Genomic DNA, 20,257 nt, shown 5'->3' with positions numbered 1-20,257 from the left:
TGAGTCGGTGATGCTATCTAACCATCGCATCCTCTGCCATCACCTTCTCCTTTTTTTGCTTTCAGTCTTTCCCAGTATCAAGGTCTTCTCTAGTGAATTGACTCTTCATATCAGGTGGTCAAAGTATTGGAGCTTCAGCAACAGTCATAATCAGGGTTGATTTCCTTTAAGATTGACTGTTTTGATGTCCTTGCAATCAAGGGACCCTCAAGAGTCTTCTCCGGCACTACAATTTGAAAATATCAGTTCTTTGGTACTCAGCTTTCTTTATGGTCCAGCTCTCAGGTCCATACATGACTACTGGAAAAACCATAGCTTTGACTGTAAAGACCTCCGTCAGCAGTGATATCTCTGCGTTTTAAGTCTTTGGGCTGCGAAAGGCATTTTGAAATATGTAGGCCTTGTTCTATGCCTAGAAGATGGGGATAGAGGCTAGGAATAGTGCCAGCCGAGCACAGGCCTGCTGCAGACAGAGCCAGCCCTGTCCTATCCTGCCCTTCATGTTTTTTTTGGTTGGCTAAAACTCCTGGCCCACTAGCACAGGCATTCACCCCATCCTTGAGAATACTACCATGCAGTTCAGTTCAGTTCAGTCGCTCAGTCATATCTGACTCTTTGCGACCCCATGGACTGCAGCACACCAGGCCTCCCTGTCCATCACCAACTCCCAGAGTTTACCCAAACTCATCTCCATTGAGTTGGTGATATCCTCCAACCATCTCATGCTCTGTCGTCCTCTTCTCCCGCCTTCAATCTTTCCCAGCATCAGGGTCTTTTCCAATGGGTCAGCTTTTCGCATCAGGTGGCCCAAGTATTGGAATTTCAGCTTCAGCATCAGTCCTTCCAATGAACATTCAGGACTGATTTCCTTTAGGATGGACTGGTTGGATCTACTTGCAGTCCAAGGGACTCTCAAGAGTCTTCTCCAACACCACAGTTCAAAAGCATCAATTCTTTGGTGCTCAGCTTTCTTTATAGTCCAACTCTCACATCCATCCATGACTACTGGAAAAATCATAGCTTTGACTAGATGGACCTTTGTTGACAAAGTAATGTCTCTGCTTTTTAATAAACAGTCTAGGTTGGTCATAACTTTTCTTCCAAGGAGCAAGCGTCTTTTAATTTCATGGCTGAGATCACCATCTGCAGTGATCTTGGAGCCCAAAAAACTAAACTCTGTCCCTGTTTTCACTGTTTCCCCATCTGTTTGCCACAAAGTGATAGGACCAGATGCCATGATCTTCGTTTTCTGAATGTTGAGTTTTAAGCCAACTTTTCACTCTCCACTTTCACTTTCATCAGGAGGCTCTTTAGTTCTTCGCTTTCTGCCGTAAGGGTGGTGTCATCTGCATATCTGAGGTTATTGATGTTTCTCCCAGCCATCTTGATACCAGCTTGTGCTTCATCCAGCCCAGCATTTCTCATGATGTACTCTGCATATAAGTTAAATAAGTAGGGTGACAATATACAGCCTTGACGTACTCCTTTCCCAATTTGAAATCAGTCTGTTTTTCCATGTCCAGTTCTAACCGTTGCTTCTTGACCTGCATACAGATTTATCAAGAGGCAGGTCAGGTGGTCTGGTATTCCCATCTCTTGAAGAATTTTTCAGTTTGTTGTGATCCACATAGTCAAAGGCTTTCGCATAGTCAATAAAGCAGAAGTAGATGTTTTTCTGGAATTCTCTTGCTTTTTTGATGATCCAGTGGATATTGGCAATTTGATCTCTGGTTCCTCTGCCTTTTCCAAAACCAGCTTGAACACATGGAAGTTCTTGGTTCATGTACTGTTGAAGCCTGGCATTACTTTGCTAGCGTGTGAGATGATTGCAACTGTGCAGAAGTTTGAGCATTCTTTAACATTGCCTTTCTTTGGGAATGGAATGAAAACTGACCTTTTCCAGCCTTGTGGCCACTGCTGAGTTTTCCAAATTTGCTGGCATATTGAGTGCAGCACTTTCACAGCATCATCTTTTAGGATTTGAAGTAGGTCCACTGGAATTCCATCACCTCCACTAGCTTTGTTCGTAGTGATGCTTCCTAAGGCCCACTTGACTTCACATTCCAGGATGTCTGGCTCTAGGTGAGTGATCATACCCTCGTGATTATTTGGGTCATGAAGATCTCTTTTGTATAGTTCTTCTGTGTATTCTTGCTACCTCTTCTTAATATCTTCTGCTTCTGTTAGGTCCATACCATGTGGTTATTTTTCTCTAATTCCAAGATTATTGGTGTTTTTCAAGTGCATATCCCCTTTACCCTCCTTTTTCAGCCCTTTGTATCTCTATCACCTGGACCTATATCTTGCACATTTTTAATGAGTTCTCTATCCAGCAAATGCTTCCCTCTGGGTTCAGAGATCCCTGGGCCTGGGCCCATACTTTTGAGGCACGTGCTGTCCCTCTGGTATGGGAGACAGGTGAGTAAATAAGAGTTTATATAACTGCCAGGTTATCAGGGATTAGCACAGAGATCCCCCATCGGTGGCCTAGGAAAGACTTCTTGGGGGTTGCTGCCTGAGCTGTGTGTTCATGGGGAAGAGGAAAAGTGTTCCTCAGGCTCATTTTCTTTTTTCCTTTTCATGTGTTTGGATTATTTCCTCAGATTCCTTTCTAGGGAGGTTGTTCCAGGCTGTGAGACCAGCAGTCCAGTGGCATCAAAATCTGAAAGCATGGGGTTGTCTCTAAATTTTGGTTTGAGAAAGAGTTCATGTCAGAATCCTGGGATATAACAGCTCTGAAGGATAAGACTAGATTTTGCAAGGACCCTGATGCCAGGCGTACCTGATGTACCTGAATCTCCCCAATGGACCGTTGGAAATCACTGAAGAATACTGATAGAGGGCGGTGGTGTCCTTGCTAAGGATCCTCGTGGATTGGAAGGGATGAGGCAAAGGGCCAAGGCTTATCACTCCTGTGTACCACTTTTAGCAGGTGGGACTTCTTTCCCTTCTTTCTGCTGCCTCACCCACCTCTCATGTCAAGGAGAGAGTATCATATGGCAGTTAGGAGTACAGGCTTTGCAGGTTGATCAACTGGCTTCAAACCCTGGCCTTGTAGCTTTGCCTGTCTCAGTGAGAACAGTTAGCCTTGGTTTTCTCATGGGCAACTTGGGAATTATTGTACCTGTCTCAGGAATATGATGATAGATGTCATATTGAGCTCATTGCTCAGAATATAGTGAGTGAGTGAGTGAAGTCACTCAGTCATGTCCGACTCTTTGTGATCCCATGGACTGTAGCCTACCAGGCTCCTCTGTCCATGGGATTTTCCAGGCAATAGTGCTGGAGTGGCTTGCCATTTCCTTCTCCAGGGGATCTTCCCGACCCAGGGATCGAACCCAGGTCTCCCGCATTGTAGACAGTTGCTTTACTGTCTGAGCCACCAGAATATAGTAAATGTTCAAGAAATACTCCATGGATCTTATTCAGGTCAAGCAGAGATGAGAACAATACTGAAGGTGTAATGACTAGATGGTCCCCTAGAAGAGAGAACCTTTTATTTTTTTAAAATAACATAGCCTATTCCTCTGAGAAAAGGATTTGATGCTGTGGAGCCACTTAGGTGTGAGAGTATTGACCCAGAGGGTGTGCTGGGAAACTGCAGTTAAGCCCAGGACCTCTATGGACATTGTTTCCATCGTGAGGACATGTTCCTCACAGTGGCCACTGCTTAATCTAGGGTAGGAAAAACTGCTATTTCTTGGCTGTCCACCATGTGTTGACTGCCATCCCCAGTGTTTTTGTTTATGGCTGCTCACCTTCCAGACAGTCCTACGTAGAGATCAGCGGCATCCCTGCTTTTCCAGAGAGGGAGACAATGGATAAGGGGAGGCAGCTAAACTTGCCAGAATTTTCTAACCAAGGTGGTGAGGTCTGGGCTTTGCCCCTACGTGGGACTCAGAAGCTTATGCTTTCCCCATTGCATGCTTCAATTTTAGTTCACATAATCGGTTTGTGTACAAGTTCAGTGTAGTGAGTGCACACTGATTATGGAGGAAAATGTATCCCCTACCTCTCTGGCCAGTGAGATCTTTCTCAAGTAAGCTAATCTTCCAGGACTAGGACACTGAACTGGAAGAGGAGGCAAATGTTTAGGAGGCTTTTTGTCAGCCACTAGCGAATTGACAGGTCTTGCCTCTGTAGTCCCCTTCTCCCTCCACGCCCCATTGCAAGCCACCTTCCCCTGCAGCACAGATGCTTCAAAGACGACGTCTCTGTGAGAGCCCTACCAACTGCCGTGTTGTTGGGCAACCGGGCACTCACACTGTCAGCTTTTTGTTTTTTCCACCAGTGCCAGATTTCAGGGTAGGGCCTGAGGGCAGGAAGAAGGGAAAGAATGGGTCAGCAGAGGGCCCATTGGACTGAACAGCCTTGGGTTATGTTCTGAGCAGGAAGCAGCAGCCTCGGCCCCTTGGTGTAGCATACAGGTCTGTGTCTCACCCCGAACGTCCATACCGTGTTGCCTGTCCCACACCTGGAAACCTCCAAATGCAAACTGAAGTTGAGAGGTCTTGCTTCAGTAAGTGTGTGGTGACACGTGTGTCCAGAGCTTGTCAGAGGATACTGGTTTGCTGGTGTGATGCTGACACAGAGGGAGAGGACATTCCATTACAGTGGAGAATTGAGAATGCAAAGTAGGTCTGTTCTGCTGAGATCTCTCGGGAAGAATGACTGAAAACAGCCCATCTGTGAGGGGAATTTTTTTTAATCTAAGCCTAACTTTTTTGTTGTCATTATGATGCTAACCCATTTCCCTTTGCTCCATCTGTCCTCAGTCAGGAAACTGTATGCCCCAAATCTTGTTCTCTGTTTTGAAAAATCAATTTTTCCTGTGTTTAACCAGCTTTGCTAAAACTAAACCCTTGCATATAAAGCTCTTATGTCATTCAAAATTCATTTTTTAATCCCAGTCAATCTGTATCTTTACATATTTTTAAAATATTCTCAATATTTGTGTTCCACATTTTTTTTTAATTTTATGTTTTATTTACATTCTTTTTTAGTATCTGATATTTTATTCTGCTGATACTTGCTATAATTTGCCTAGTCTCCATTGGGTATTTCAAGAATGTCCAATTTTTCATTTTAAAGAGTATACTATGAACATCTATATAATATTTTATTTCCTGTAGTTACATTTCCTATGCTTGCAGATCTCAAATTTTTTTGTCTCAGGAACTCCCTTGCATGCCCCCAAGTTACTTAGGAACCCAAAAGATCTGTTTGTTTGAGTTATATCTGTCAGTATTTACTATATTATCAATTACAGCCAAACTATCTTAATTATAAATTAAAATTTAAATATGCATTTATTCATTAAAAATAATAAACCTCTTGTGTGTTAAATAACAAATTTTATGAAAATACTTTCCAAATCAAAAACTTAGTGAGAAGAGTGACATTGTTTTCATTGTTGCAGATCTTCTTAATATCTGGCATAGAAGTCAGCTAGATTCTCATTTCTGCTTCTGCATTTAGTCTGTAGCTGATAATGTTTATGTTTAAGCCTTAACATAGTTAAGTTGTTGGAAAAGAGAGGATTAGTTTAGTAATTTTGAAATAATTGTGCATTTTCTACTTTGTATTACACCAAAACTTGATAAGTGATAGTTTCTTTAAGGTATTAAGCTAAAACAATAAATAAAAGTGTTAATTACTCAGTTGTGTCTGACTTTTTGTGACCCCATGAACCGTAGCCTGCCAGGCTTTGCTGTCCTTAGAATTCTCCAGGCAAGAATACTGGAGTGGGTAGCCATTCCCTTCTTCAGGGGATCTTCCTGACCCAGGGATCGAACCCAGGTCTCCTGCTTTGAAGGCTAATTCTTTACCGCTGAGCCACCTGGCAGACCCATTTATAGAGAATAAGGGGAATCTGGTAGTTCAGTTCAGTTCAGTCACTCAGTTGTGTCTGACTCTTTGAGATCCCATGGACTGCAGCATACCAGGCCTCCCTGTCCATCACCAACTCCTGGAGTTTACCCAAACTCATGTCCATTGAGTCGGTGATGTCATCCAACTATCTCATTCTCTGTCCTCCCCTTCTCCTCCCACCTTCAATCTTCCCCAGCATCAGGGTCTTTTCCAGTGAGTCAGCTCTTCCCATCAGGTGGCCAAAGTATTGGAGTTTCAGCTTCAACATCAGTCCTTCCAATGAACACTCATGACTGATTTCCTTTAGGATGAACTGGTTAGATCTCTTTGCAGTCCAAGGGACTCTCAAGAGTCTTTTCCAACACCACAGTTCAAAAGCATCAATTCTTCTGCGCTCAGCTTTCTTTATAGTCCAACTCTCACATCCATACATGACCACTGGAAAAACCATAGCCTTGACTAGACGGACCTTTGTTGGCAAGGTAATGTCTCTGCTTTTTAATATGCTGTCTAGGTTGGTTATAGCTTTTCTTCCAAGGAGAAATGACCTTTTAATTTCATGGCTGCAGTCACCATCTACAGTGATTTTGGAGCCCAAAAAACTAAAGTCTGCCACTGTTGACACTGTTTCCCCATCTACTTGCCATGAAGTGATGGGACAAGATGCCATGATCTTAGTTTTCTGAATGTTGAGTTTTAAGCCAACTTTTTCACTCTCCTCTTTCACTTTCATCAAGAGGCTCTTTAGTTCTTCTTTGCTTTCTGCCATAAGGGTGGTGTCATCTGCATATCTGAGGTTATTGATATTTCTCCTGGCAATCTTGATTCTAGCTTGTGCTTCATCCAGCCCAGCATTTCTCATGATGTACTCTTCATATAAGTTAAATAGGCAGAGTGACAATATACAGCCTTGATGTACTCCTTTTCCAATTTGGAACCAGTCTGTTCCATATCCAGTTCTAACTGTTGATTCTTAACTTGCATACAGATTTCTCAAGAGGCAGGTCAGGTGGTCTGGTATTCCCATCTGTTTAAGAAATTTTCCACAGATTGTTGTGATCTGCACAGTCAAAGGCTTTGGCATAATCAATAAAGCAGAAGTAGATGTTTTTCTGGAATTCTCTTGCTTTTTCTATGATCCAACGGATGTTGGCAGTTTTATCTCTGGTTCCTCTGCCTTTTCTAAAACCAGCTTGAACATCTGGAAGTTCAGGGTTCACACAGTGTTGAAGCCTGACTTGGAAAAAATTTTGAGCATTACTTTACTAGCGTGTGCGATGAGTGCAATTGTGTGGTAGTTTAAGCATTCTTTGGTATTGCCTTTCTTTGGGATTGGAATGAAAATTGACCTTTTCCAGTCCTGTGGCCACTGCTGAGTTTTCCAACTTTGCTGGCATATTGAGTGCAGCACTTTCACAGCATCATCTTTTAGGATTTGAAGTAGGTCCACTGGAATTCCATCACCTCCACTAGCTTTGTTCGTAGTGATGCTTCCAAAGGCCCTCTTGACTTCACATCCAGGATGTCTGGCTCTAGGTGAGTGATCACACCATTGTGATTATCTGGGTCATGAAGATCTTTTTTGTACAGTTCTTCTATGTATTTTTGCCACCTCTTCTTAATATCTTCTGCTTCTGTTAGGTCCATACCATTTCTGTCCATAATCGAGCCCATCTTTGCATGAAATGTTCCCTTGGTATCTCTGATTTTCTTGAAGAGATCTCTAGTCTTTCCCATTCTTTTCTTTTCCTCCATATCTTTGCATTGATCGCTGAGGAAGACTTTCTTATCTCTCCTTGCAATTTTTTGGAACTCTGCACTCACATGGGTATATCTTTCTTTTTCTCCTTTACTTTTGGCTTATCTTCTTTTCACAGCTATTTGTAAGGCGGCCTCAGCAGCCATTTTGCTTTTTTGCATTTCTTTTTCTGAGGGATGGTCTTGATCCCTGTCTCCTGTACAATGTCACGAACCTCCATCCATAGTTCATCAGGCACTCTGTCTATCATATCTAGTCCCTTAAATCTATTTGTCACTTCTACCGAGCTGTTATAATCAGAAGTCTGTTGGAAGAAACTGGAAGTTTACAGTATAATGGCTTTTCATTGGCTGAGTTGTGCCACTCTCTCATTAGCTGAGCTATTACCAGCACAGAGGAACTCTTTCTTCTTCCACTGAAAGTAGTAAGATAGTGTTACTTCCTGCAGGAAATGGAAGATACTCTCTTCTTGCTGGAGTCTGTGTTGATGTCCAGTGATACCTACTTGAAAGCTCTCCCTTCTGGCCTGCTCATTCTATTTTAGTTAGGTTTCTCTTCATTAATTTTCACAAAGGGTTAGTTCCAGTGTAAAATTTGAATTCATATCAGTGAACTTTTTGTATGTTATTGCATTAAAATCCACTGGTCTATCATGCCCTTTTAATGGATCTTTTACCAGTGCATGCTGTTGGAAGATCGTGGATTGGTTGTTTGGAAAATGCTGGTTCACTGGTATGTGCTAATCCACTAAACATTGACACATTTTATTACACAATATCTAAAAAATCATATTCATGAATATTATTAATCTCATCAGCATCTGTATGGGGAACCCACCAAGTTAGTGATGAATGGTGGTGGTGGTTTAGTCGCTAAGTCGTGTCCAACTCTTGCGACCCCACGGACTGTAGCCTGCCAGACTCCTCTGTCCATGGGATTCTCCAGGCAAGAACACTGGAGTGGGTTGCCATTTCCTTCTCCTAGTGGTAAATACAAATTTACAAATGGCAGATTTTCTTGAAAGCTTGAATTTTATCATTGGCAACATGTACTGTCAGTTATTTTCCTTGAAGTAACAGGTTCCATGGTTTTCAGAAAAGTGTCTACTGTGTAGCTCAATCTGAATAACCTTGGTTTGTCATTTTATGTAAAAATAGTTTTCCATGAAAAAATGGCTACTTTAGCTAGCAGCTTAGCTGCACAAGTTTCTCTTTGAGACAGCCATTGTATTTCTACATGCAATAAAAGTGCTTAATGAATATTTCCTGTTTCATCACACAGAATATTAAAAAGAAGTGTACTCAAAGATTGAGACTTTAGATAACACTTGGTAATTTTTACCACTTCTTTAAGGACATTTTGATGGGAAAATGGATGGGGGATGATCGTTGGAGTGGCTGGTGAGTCAGATTGCCATGACTGCTAGTTACTCACTGATGCTTTTGTTTTTGTGTTTTTTGTTTATTTTTGGCTGCACTGGGTTTTAGTTGCTGCAAGTGGGCTTTCTCTAGTTGTGGCGAGCTCTGCTCTTCCTTGCTATGCACAGGCTTCTGATTGCAGTGGCGTCTCTTGTTGCAGAGTACGGGCTCTAGAGTGTGCAGGCTTCAGTGGTTGTGGCATACCGCTCAGGAGTTGCATCATACGGGTTTAGTTGCCCTGAGGCATGTGTAATCTTCCTAGATCAGGGATCGAACCCCTGTCCCCTGCACAGGCGTGTGGATTCTCAACCACTGGACCACCAGGGAAGTCCTCATCATTGCTTTTGTACCATTAGTAAAAATATCAACACAGTGAAGAAAGCAGATAGTTTTTAAGATGAAATAGTTTTAATATCTTTTTTTTTTAATGTTTACAAGCCCATTTGAATGTACTCTTTTGTGAAGAGTCTATTCAAATCTTTTGCTTGTTTTCCTGTTGGATTGTCTTGTCTTATGATTTGTAGACATTGCTTATATAGTCTGGATTTAGTCTTTTGTCAGACATATGTACAACAAGTGTCTTCCCTCTGTAGCTTGCCTTTTCACTCTGTTAAGGGTGTTTTGTTTTAATTAAAACATTCTTAATATTTCATGTAATTCGATTTATCAATACCTTCCTTTTATATGTGGTGCTTTTTTGACCTGTTTGAGAAAATTTTGCCCTGTCTATGGTCATGTAGAATTTCTCATACACTCTAGAAGCTTTGTTATTTTACCTTTTATATTAAGATAATCCATTTGAAATTAATTCTATGTGATTGTGAGATACACGTCTTACCATAGTGATATCCACTTGATCTAGCACCATATTTGGAAAAGAATTATCCCCTACCTGTGCCACCTTAATAATTTTCATTTTTCATTACTTGTGATACAATAATAGTTGCCCTCATTCTTTTCATTGTAATGGAAGTAATCTTGATCCTTTTGATTTTTTCCCCCATGGATGGCAAAGCTGGTTCAGTAATATTTATATGACTGCTAGGTAGAGTGCCAACTATTGCAGAAATTGCTAGGCATTTCATCCATATTCTCTTATTTAATTCTCTCAACCCCATGAGATTGGTAAGGGCTACCCTCCTTTTACGGTTTACATGAAACTGATGTTCATGTATAAGTAATTTGACCATGGTCATTCATGAACAGAAGTTGTGTTATAATAATAGAATATTGGATAGGGACTCAACCTTCAGGGAGTTCACAGTTGGTTAGGACTGATTACCCTTTTTATTCCAGACCATAAGTGTTTCTAAAACAATTAAAGAAGTATGTCTCAGGTCTGTTGAAGCTCACAGAAGGGTGATTACTCTGAAGGGTTGAGTTAGGACAGGATATAGAAGGAAGGGCTTCACTGAGATAATGCATGATGAACTAAATTTTAAGGGACTAATAAAAGTTCTGTGGTATTGGGAGTAGTTGGTATTTGTGGCCATGAGAAAAATGGATACAAATGGGGCTGTGAAGTCATCTTGTCATCTCCTGTGTGTGTGTGTGTGTGTGTGTGTGTGTGTGTCTATAGGCAGGGGAGGGACCAAGGGGTTATATATTACTTGTGCTGGCGTGTGAAGGTGAATGTGGGAACCACATCACAAGGGATCTTATGTGCTAAGAAGCTTTGATCGTGGGGTAATGGGAGCCATCAAAATGGTTTGGATAGAAAGTGATTCATTTGGGACCTTTTTAACCATTCCCGCTGTCCAGGGAATCCCACTTAGAATGTCAGCTTACATAGTTAATATCTATTGAGCCTTTACTGTGTGCCAAGCTATTATTACACTAAGTATAGAATATAGTCTCTCTTAATCTTCATTAGCAAGAGAATGAGAGGTACCTGCTCTTGTTATCCCACTTTTTGGAAAAGAAAACTGAGACACAGGTTAATCAACTTGCCCAAAGAAACAGCTCATAAATGTTGATGTGGGATTCAGCCCTTAGTATTTTCTCCTTTTGACACTTATATCAGCCATTGCTTCAGAAGAAACTATCTTGGCTTGAATTATTCCAAGAACAAAGAGAAAGCTGGTATGGTGGGAACGTGGTGAGATATGGTGATAGGAGATGACTCTGCAGGGGTGAGCACAGGACAGTGTGTGTAGAGCCTTGGCGTCAAAGTCAGGAGCAGTGGGAAGCCACTAGGTGTGTGTAGCAAGAGAGAGACTTGATAGCCTTTCTTTTTTTTTTTTAATTCCTCTGGCTCCTTTGTAGAGAATGGATTAGAGAGGGACAAGAGTAGAAACAATAAGATCAGGTAAGGAGCTGACACAGGCACTCTGGCAAGAAATAATGGTGGTAGATGGTGGCAGATATAAGGATAATCTGGGATATATTTGGAAGTACACTTTACAGGACTTGCTTATGGGTTGGCTTAATGACGGGAAGAAAAAACCACGATGATGCAAGGAGGTTTTTTTTAGCCTAAGTCATTTCTAATTTCAGGCTACCATAGCTTCAGGGAACATGCTTTTCATGCAACTTAGAGCATAGCTCTGAATTTTCTTAGAATGCATTCCCAACAGTAGAATTAACTACATTAAGGACTAATCTGTAAAGAGCAATATTGCATAGGAACCTGGAATGTTAGGTCCATTAATCCAGGCAAATTGGAAGTGGTCAAACAGGAGATGGCAAGAATGAACATTGACATTTTAGGAATCAGTGAATTAAAATGGACTGGAATGGGAGAACTTAATTCAGATGATGGTTATATCTACCACTGTGGTCAAGAATCCCTTAGAAGAAATGGAGTAGCCCTCATTATCAACAAAAGAGTCCAAAATGCAGTACTTGAGTGCAATCTCAGAAATGACAGAATGATCTCTTGTTCATTTCCAAGGCAAACCATTCAATATAATAGTAATCCAAGTCTATGCCCCAACCAGTAATGCTGAAGAAGCTGAAGTTGAATGGTTCTATGAAGACCTACAAGACCTTCTGGAACTAATATTAAAAAAAATGTCCTTTTCATCATAGGGGACTGGAATGCAAAAGTAGGAAGTCAAGAGATGCCTGGAATAACATGCAAATTTGGCCTTGGAGTACAGAATGAAGCAGGGCAAAGGCTAATAGAGTTTTGCCAAGAGAACTCACTGGTCATAGCAAGCACCCTCTTTCAATAACACAAGAGATGACTCTACACATGGACATCACCAGATGGTCAATACCGAAATCAGATTGATTATATTATTTGCAGCCAAAGATGGAGAAGCTCTATACAGTCAACAAAAATAAGACCAAGAGCTGACTATTGCTCAGATCATGAACTCCTTATTGCCAAATTCAGACTGAAATTGAAGAAAGTAGGGAAGACCACTATACCATTCAGGCATGACCTAAATCACATCCCTTAAGATTATACAGTGGAAGTGACAAATAGATTCAAGGGATTAGATCTGATAGACAGAGTGCCTGAAGAACTATGGACGGAGATTCATGACATTGTACAGGAGACAGGGATCAATACCATCCCCAAGAAAAAGAAATGCAGAAAGGCAAAATGGTTATTTGAGGAGGCCTTGCAAATAGCTGAGAAAAGAAGAGAAGCTAAAGACAAAGGAGAAAAATATACCCATCTGAATGCACAGTTCCAAAGAATAGCAAGGAGAGATAAGAAGGCCTTCCTCAGTGATCAATGCAAAGAAATAGAGGAAAACAATAGAATGGGAAAGACTAGAGATCTCTTCAAGAAAATTAGAGATACCAAGGGAACATTTCATGCAAAGATGGGCACAATAAAGGATAGAAATGGTATGGATCTAACAGAAGCAGAAGATATTAAGAAGAGGTGGCAAGAATACACAGAAAGTGATAGTGAAGTCACTCATTCATTTCCAACTCTTTGCAACCCCATGGACTGTAGCCTCCCAGCTCCTCCATCCATGGGATTTTCCAGGCAAGAGTACTGGAGTGGGCTGCCATTCCCTTCTCCAAGGGATCTTCCCAACCCAGGGGTCGAACCCGGGTCTCCTGCATTGTAGGCAGACGCTTTACCATCTGAGCCACCAGGGAAGTCTCAGAATACACAGAAGAACTATACAAAAAAGATCTTCATGACCAAGATAACCACAATGGTGTGATCATTCACCTAGAGCCAGACATCCTGGAATGTGAAGTTAAGTGGGCCTTAGGAAACATCACTATGAACAAAGCTAGTGTAGGTGATGGAATTCCAGTTGAGCTATTTCAAATCCTGAAAGATGATGCTGTGAAAGTGCTGCACTCAATATGCCAGCAAATTTGGAAAACTCAGCAGTGGCCACAGGACTAGAAAAGTCAGTTTTCATCCCAAAGGCAATGTCAAAGAATGTTCAACCTACCACACAATTGCACTCATCTTACATGCTAGCCAAGTAATGCTCAAAATTCTCCAAGCTAGGCTTCAACAGTGCATGAACCTTGAACTTCCAGAGGTTCAAGATGGATTTAGAAAAACCAGAGGAACTGGAGATCAAATTGCCAACATCCGTTGGATCATCAAAAAAGCAACAGAATTCCAGAAAAACAGCTACTTCTGCTTTATTGACTATGCCAAAGCCTTTGATTGTGTGGATCACAACAAACTGTGGAAAATTCTTAGAGATGGGAATACCGGACCACCTGACCTGCCTCCTGAGAAGTCTGTATGCAGGTCGAGAAGCAACAGTTAAAACTGGACATGGACCAGCAGACTGGTTCCAAATAGGAAAAGGAGTACATCAAGGCTGTATATTGTCACCCTGCTTATTTAACTTATATGCAGAGTACATCATGCGAAATGCTGGGCTGGATGAAGCACAGGCTGGAATCAAGATTGCTGGGAGAAATACCAATAACCTCAGATATGCAGATGACACCACCCTTATGGCAGAAAGCAAAGAAGAACTAAAGAGCCTCTTGATGAAAGTGAAAGAGGAGAGTGAAAAAGTTGGCTTAAAACTCAACATTCAAAAAAACGAAGATCATGGCATGCAATCCCATCACTTCATGGCAAATAGATGGGGAAACAATGGAAACAGTGAGAGACTTTATTTTTTGGAGCTCCAAAAATCACTGCTAATGGTGACTGCAGCTATGAAATTAAAAGACACTTGCTCCTTGGAAGAAAAACTGTGACCAACCTAGACAGCATATTAAAAAGCAGAGACATCACTTGGCCAACAAAGGTCCGTCTAGTCAAAGCTATGGTTTTTCCAATAGTCACATATGGATGTGAGAGTTGGACTATAAAGAAAGCTGAGCACTGAAGAATTGATGCTTTTGAACTGTGGTGTTGGAGAAGACTCTTGAGAGTCCCTTGGACTGTAAGGAGATCCAACCAGTCCATCTTAAAGGAGATCAGTCCTGAGTGTTCTTTGGAAGGACTGATGATGAAGCTGAAACTCCAATACTTTGGCCACCTGATGGAAAGAGCTGACTCATTTGAAGAGACCCTGATGCTGGGAAAGGTTGAAGGCAGGAAGAGAAGGGGATGACAGAGGATGAGATGGTTGGATGGCATCACCAATTAGATGGACATGAGTTTGAGCAGACTCCAGGAGATGGTGACGGCCAGGGAAGCCTGGTATGCTGCAGTCCTTGGAGTTGTAAAGGGTCAGACACAACTGAGTCAACTCAACTGAGCTGAAGGACTAAGCCTCTTTTTAAAGATTTTGATACACATTGCCCAGTTGCCTTCCTAAACACTGGTATTAATTAGCATTCTTCCTCTATTTTGATGTCATTTGCCTGTCCTTTTCATTGCTGGAGTTAGTCTCCTTTTTCTTTTAAATTATTTAGAAAGGCATCATCGTTATCACATTTGTAAGCTTAACTGAACCCAAATTCAGTTTTTGTTATTACCCCATTCTTTGTTGGCTGTTGACTGGAGACCTCTCTCTCATCTCCTTAAACTTCTTGCATTTCTCCTCATATGGCTGCCTCCATATTTAAAGCCAACAGCAGTGTGTCAGGTTCTTCTCATGCTTCAAGGCTTTCCTTCCACCTTTTCTTCTGCCACCAGCCAGAGAAAGTTCTCTGCTTTTAAAGGTCCATATGATTAGATTAGCCCACCCAGATAATCCCCCATTTCTGAGGTCCTCTGTGCCATAAAACATAAATGTAGGAGTGATTTCTTATCACACGCACAGATTCTGGGGATTAAGAAGTTATGGAAGATAGAGAAGGGGCCATTTTTACCAAATGCAAAATACATTTCCCCTTCCCTAGAGTTCTGAGGACTCTTGTGCCATTACTGTGTCAGCTCAGCCTGAAAATATTGTCTAAATCTCTTCTACTTAAAGGACCCAGATCTCACCTTCTAAATCATCTAAATTAGGTATAGTGGAAGCTCCTGAGTACAACTGCTTTCTGTCTCTTGTCCAGAGATATGGATTGTCTGTTCCTATCATACACTGGTTGGATGGGCGAAGGATAACAGTTAACTTTTTTCTAACATGGGAGAAAAACATGAACATGAAAGTTACTAATTACAGCATTATTTATAATTACACACACCAGAAGCAATACCAATACCTACATTAGAAGAATTTTAAAGATTTTCTTCACTTCAGTGAATATTATTTGGTCATTAAAAATTTTAGTAGCAAGGACAAATAGCATGAGAAATATAGGACACAAATGGAGGAAATTAGTACAGATCTAATTGTACTTATAATTTTCACATAAGCATATAAAAATATGCTCATAAAAAGACTAGAAAGGGCAAAAATAATCATTGTGTTAGAGTTGGATGATGGGTAACATTTTCCTTACAATTTTTTAGTATGAAATATGCATATTTTTTCTTTTAAAAATCTTTGTTCACATAGCCTAAATGCAGTATTTTCCAATCATTCTCAATCTCCCATTCACCTTTGAACTCATAGGATATCCTTGGAATTAGGAAAGGGAAAAGTGTTGTGCTCTGCTTGCTCAGAACACATAGCTGGTGCTCTACTTGTACACACATTCTTGTCTACAGTTATCAGCATCTCCCAGTCCTGAGTTTCCACATTTGGCAGGACAAAGTACTTAAACCTAGATCACCATAATTCCCCAGCTGAACTTGTATCCTCACTGGGAAGCAGCCTAGCCATTTGAGGTCCCCAGACCAGCAATGTCAGATCACATGGGAGCTTTTACAAAATGAAGCATCTCAGATCCCATTCCTGATCTTCTGAATTAAAACCTACATTTTAGCAAGATTCACCCCCCGATTCATGTGCACATAACAACTTGAACAGAACTGGCCTAGGTGGTTCAAACAATGCCATTAAAACTGAATCAGGGGTCAGGGTCGAGAAATCTTCAGGTAACTACTGCCGGAAGTACTGTGAAAACACAGCCGGCACTCCCAAAGAAGTGTGATGTGCAGATGGAGAGCTTTGTGTTCACACCTGGTGGTCACCAATGAGTGCAGACCAGCAGCTGTGTTTAAAGCAGACATATTGGTATTGTGTACCAGTTGAAAGCCTGGGTTTGGAAACTTTTGATTCTGGAGTAAGCACACTCCATCCTGACTTTCCCATTGATTGCAGCTATACAGAATGCATGGAGCAGTTATTTGAGGATGCTGAAAAATAGCAGGTACATTGGGAGAGAAGACCAAAGGCTGAAATATCAATAAACTGGCCTCTGGTATGAACTCAAGGAAGCCCAAAACGAAGAATTAGATCTTGGTATGGAAAGAGAGCACTCCAGGAGAGTCCTCCATTCTGGCTAAAGTACTGAGGATGGGGTCTAGTGCTTAGAGAGGGTGGGAAGAAAATCTCCTATGTATTTTCTTCCTTTTCTCCGAAAATTCCCAACATGCGACAGTCCAAAAACACTTAAAACTGAGGGAAAAGACTCTTCCTTTCCAAGAAGACTTGTTTCAAGAGTATGAAGTGAACCACTGCTGCTTTTATTGTTCTCCCTCCACTTGATACAGCATGTGGACGTAGGCACTGTCAGGGGAGGTACATGGCAGAGCAAGGTAAGCAGTGCCCCAGCTTTCTGGCCAGAGGACCAAAGGAAAAGCCCAAGGACCCAGAAGGTACCAAGGAGATACGTTAGTTGCTCATTCGTGTCCGACTCTTTGTGACCCCATGGACTCCTCTGTCCATGGAATTCTCCAAGCAAGAATATTGGAGTGGGTTGCCATTTCCTTCTCCACCAAGGTGATAGATCATAGAAAGGAGTGCAGAAAGCAACTCTGTAAAGTTTGTGGACTCCAGGCCTTATCTGCACAATGTACATAAGTGGATGTGATTCTAAATAGCACACCAAAAACTTTGGGAACAGAACTGTAGTATCGCCCACTGCCAGGTCTCAGACTGACCACTGGATAGCACATATGTGGTACAGAACTAGATAGCGCTACAAAGGCTTTGCAAACAGAACTGACATTGAAACCTGAGCTTGAATCGCAAACCCAGCTGGGTTGGTTGTCTGCTAAGACAACAATATCAGGATTCTCCTGAAACCTCATAACAAAATATTAAAAATTTTTGGGACTGCAAAGAATCAAGTATTCCAAGATGACACAAATGTTGGAATAATTAGCTGACAGATAAAGCAGCTGTTAGAAAAATGCTCAGAGAAGTAAGGGCAAATAGTCTTGAAACAAATGGAATGATAAAAGATCTCAGCTCAGAAACAAGATACAAAGAATAACCAAATGGGAATTTTAGAAATGAAAAATACAATAATCAAAATAACTTCACTGGATGAATCCATAGCAGAATAGAGAAAACAGAGGAAATATTAAGTACTTGAAATAGATCAATAGAAATTATTCTATCTGAACAACAGAGAGAAAAAATATTTTTGTCCCAGGAACCTGGGACAATTATAAAAGATCTAACACTGGGACCATGAGAGTCTTAAAAGGAGAAGAGAAAGAGTGTAGGACAGAAAAATTAGTTGAAGAAAATAATGGCTAAAAACTTTCCAGATTTGGCAAAAGACAGAAACTTACAGATTTTAAAAGCTCAGCAAATCTTAAACAGGATAAACCCAAAGAAGTCCATGCTCATACATAATCACATTGCTAAAAATGAAAAAAAGTCATGAAAGCAACTAGAGAGAAACATGTGTTGCTTATAGTGGAATAAGAATTTGAATGATTGTGGATTTCTCATCAGAAAACCAGAAGTAAGTTGATCATTATTCTTAAAATATGGAGAAAAAAAGAATTGTCAGAACCAGAATTCTATATCCAACAAATACATCATCTTACTTCTGAAGGATTTTAAGATATTCTTAGTATAAAGAATACTAAGAGAATTCATAGTCAACAGATTTTCTCAGAAGAAATTGCTAATGAAAGTTCTTCAGACAGAAGGGAAGAGAAATCAAATAGAAACTTGGAACATCAAGAATAAAGGAAGAGCAATAAAAATGGTAAATATTTAGATAACTATAATAGGCTGTTCTCTAGTTCAAGAGAATTAGAATATGTTTATTTGTTGTTGTTGTTCAGTCACTAAGTTGCGTCCAACTCTTTGCAACCCCGTGGACTGTACCACACCAGGCTCCTGTGTCCTCGACTATTTCCTGGGGTTTGCTCAAACTCTTGTGCATTGAGTCAGTGATGCCATCCAACCATTTCATCCTCTGTCATCCCCGTCTTCAATCTTTGCCAGCATCAGAGTTTCTTCCAAAGAGTCGGTTCTTCCCATCAGATAGCCAAAGTATTGGAGCTTCAACTTGAGTATCCGTCTTTCCAGTGAATATTCAGGGTTGATTTCCTTTAGGATTGACTGTTTTGATCTCCTTGCAGTCCGAGGGATTCTTAAGAGTCTTCTCCGACACCACAATTCACAAGCATAAATTCTTTGGTGCTTAGCCTTTATGGTCCAACTCTCACATCTGTTCATGACTAATGGAAAAACCATAATTTTAACTCTATGAATCTTTGTAAGTAAGGTATTGTCTCTGCTTTTTAATACACTGTCTAAAAATACACTTTCCTTCCCAGGAGCAAGTGTCTTTTAATTTCATGACTGCAGTCACCATCCACAGTGATTTTGGAGCCCAAGAAAATAAAATCTGTCACTGTTTCCACTCTTTACCCCTTCTGTTGAATTATGAAGAGAGAAAACAGAAGAAAAAAAGAGAACAATTGGAAAAGCAATAGTAAAATGGCAGACCTAAATCTAAACATATCACATTAAATGTAAATGGTCTCAACATACCAATTAAAGGAACAACATGGCTTTTGAAGTTGGGCAAACCTGGTGTAAATTCATTCTTGGCTGCTTATACCTATGTGGCTTGTGTAAGAACACTTGCTTCTTTGAGCCTCAGTTTCCTCATTTGTAAAATAAGTATATGGCCTCAGAGGGCTGTTACAAAGATGAAATAACGTAATGATATAAAGAACTCTGCACATCCATCTGTTTAAAAAGTAGAGGAGATGCATATTTGCTCATATATGCAAAGTATCTTTGGAAGGACATACAAGAAGCTGATGTTAGTAGTTGTCTATGGGAAGACCTGGTAGGCTAGAGGACAGGGCCAAGAGGGAGATTTTTTTTTTTTTTTACTTGTACAGGTCCAGAGTCTTTTATCTACAGCTCTGAAATCAAAAGAGCACTGAAAAAAAGTGTGTTTTGTTTTTTTCATAAGATGGACACCAAACCTTTTTTGGTAGCAAAACGTGACCTGAAGTGGCATGAAGTTCCTTACATATTCATTTTATGTGAATTCTCATTCATTTTGCAGAAATTTTAGGGTTTTGTTTACAGGGTGCTACATAGTAATATGTTTGGTACACTCCTATTTCTAAAATATGAAAAATTCTGAATTCTAAAACACATTCAGCACAAGATTATGGATCTATGTAGCCTTTGAATTTTGAATTCAATCTGTGTATTGTCTTGAATTTTGAAACTGGTGAAGGCATTACCTATTCACAAAATTAAATCTTAAAAACTAAATTTAGCATGGTGCCTGACACAAAGCAAGCTGTCAGTAAATATCAGCAGCTGCTGTTATTCCATTCTTCCAGGCTTTTCCTGTCAACAAATCTGTTCACGTCCAATACGACGTTTCACCATCACAGCAGACCCTGTGACTGTTACTGTTTAGATTTTACATTTTTAAAGACTGAGGTTCAAAGATTTTGTGACAGATGCCTGCCAACCAGCCAGGCAGCCCCCCACCTAGGATCCCGAGGTTTTTTCTGTTCACCAGACCACCTCAGCCAGAAGAA

The 20,257-nt window shown here is 40.7% G+C and overlaps 1 protein-coding gene and 1 non-coding gene across 2 annotated transcripts in view; one reads left to right on the top strand and one right to left on the bottom strand.

Moving 5' to 3' along the window:
* The window catches only part of PSMF1 (proteasome inhibitor subunit 1), a 38,826-nt gene that overhangs the window by 13,372 nt on the left and 5,197 nt on the right, over positions 1–20,257 (top strand). The window lies entirely within an intron of this gene.
* Positions 13,042–13,113, bottom strand: TRNAC-ACA (transfer RNA cysteine (anticodon ACA)). The gene has a single exon. It is a non-coding gene; the product is annotated as a tRNA-Cys (tRNA).

Source organism: Bos mutus, chromosome 13 (assembly GCF_027580195.1).
Source record: "Bos mutus isolate GX-2022 chromosome 13, NWIPB_WYAK_1.1, whole genome shotgun sequence".
Classification (NCBI taxonomy): Eukaryota; Metazoa; Chordata; class Mammalia; order Artiodactyla; family Bovidae; genus Bos; species Bos mutus.
The sequence above is the reverse complement of the archived record's forward strand: the minus strand, read 5'-3'. Positions and strand labels throughout refer to the sequence as shown.